The sequence below is a fragment of the Silene latifolia genome, chromosome Y (assembly GCF_048544455.1).
Source record: "Silene latifolia isolate original U9 population chromosome Y, ASM4854445v1, whole genome shotgun sequence".
NCBI lineage: Eukaryota > Viridiplantae > Streptophyta > Magnoliopsida > Caryophyllales > Caryophyllaceae > Silene > Silene latifolia.
In genome coordinates this window covers 286,190,772-286,192,320 of record NC_133538.1, presented here as the reverse complement: position 1 = coordinate 286,192,320, position 1,549 = coordinate 286,190,772, and the positions used below count along the sequence as shown (strand labels likewise).

The 1,549-nt window shown below is 39.8% G+C and overlaps 1 non-coding gene across 1 annotated transcript; it reads left to right on the top strand.

Annotated features, from left to right (window-relative positions):
- Positions 1–536: 536 nt before the first annotated feature.
- On the top strand, positions 537–642 carry LOC141635403 (small nucleolar RNA R71). Its single transcript, XR_012540096.1, has one exon. It is a non-coding gene; the product is annotated as a small nucleolar RNA R71 (small nucleolar RNA).
- The last annotated feature ends 907 nt before the right edge of the window (positions 643–1,549 follow it).

Here is a 1,549-nt window from a genome sequence, read left to right as displayed (position 1 = left end):
TGTATGTTGGTTGAGGGTTTTGAACATTTTGGCTTTTGTATGAGAGATTTGGATGGAATTTGGTGTTTTTATTGTAATAGTTTGAATAAGGGGTACCACTCTTGTATGCTTGAAAAGCATTCACTTGTTCATTTGTTCCCCTACATTCACTTTGGACATGTCCCAAAGTTCCACAATTCTCACATATCCCACTTGGGATTGATGAAGATGCCGTCATGGTATTAACATGATGCTTTGGTGATTTTGAGGCTTCTTCAAGTCTAGTCATAGCTTTTTCAAACTTCAAATTGATGGTATCAATGTGAGCACTAAGTTGAGCACCCAATTGAGTAATGGAGTCCACTTCATGCTTTCCTCCTCTAGAAGCCTTGCGAGGTCTACTATATTGTGAGTTATGAACCGCCATTTCCTCAATTTTGTTCCAAGTTTGATTGTCATCAACTTCGGTGAACATTCCATTTGATCCCATGTTGAGAATGTTTCTTGAGTCTTCATAAAGACCGTTACAAAATTGTTGTACCAAGAACAACTCCCTAAGTCCATGGCGAGGACATGAGCGACAAATTCCTTTGAATCGCTCCAAGCTTCATACAAGGATTCTTCATCTCTTTGCTTAAAGCCCGTAATTTGAGCTCTTGGCATGTTAGTCTTTTCCGGTGGATAGAACTTTTTGTAGAAAGCTAGAGCCAACTTCTTCCAAGAATCAATTCCGAGAGTAGCCTTATCAAGGCCTATCAACCATTGTTTTGCGGTGCCAATTAGAGAAAAAGAAAATAAGACCCATCGTATTTGGTCTTGAGTTACACCGGTTTGAGATATCGCATCACAATAGTCACAAAAAGTCTCCATATGAGAATGAGGGTCTTCACTAGGCATCCCCCCAAATTGGCTTCTTTCGACTAATTGGATAAATGCGGATTTGGCAATAAAATTTCCGGTTAAGTGTTGTGGTGTGGGAGTACCATTGGGTAGGTTATCCTCGGTTGGTACGGAATGTGATGAAAACTTAGGCATTGTGGGTTGATTTTGTGTTGGATTTTGTGTTGGGTTCTCTTCACCTTCTCTTGCAAAAGGGCTGATGAACTCAATAGTATTTGGTTGAATATCTACAACCTCACCGATACTTCTCAAAGTTCTCCTAGCAAGTTCCCCGGCAACGGCGCCATTTTTGGTCGTGATCCCTCGTGAGGGGTTTAGTTTTCAGTACTTGTCGTTAGGAGCACCTAGACCAAAACACAATTTATAACTTCACAAACAACTCTACAATTAGTAAAGAGGCAAGTAAAGGTCGGATCCCAAAGGACGGGAATTGAGATGAGATTTTCTATTGCAACTAGTGGTGTCTAAGGGTGTCACAATTGGGGTTTGAAGTAGAAGATCACTAAAATAAATAGCAATGAAAGCAAACAAGCAAGATGAATTAAAAGGGATGTTGTAAACAATTGATTAAAAATGCTAGGATATCATGGGTTCATAAGGGATTCATGGGAGTTGATCATACAAACATGTTTCCTACTAGATGCAAGCAATTATTGTTGTGATGGATCGA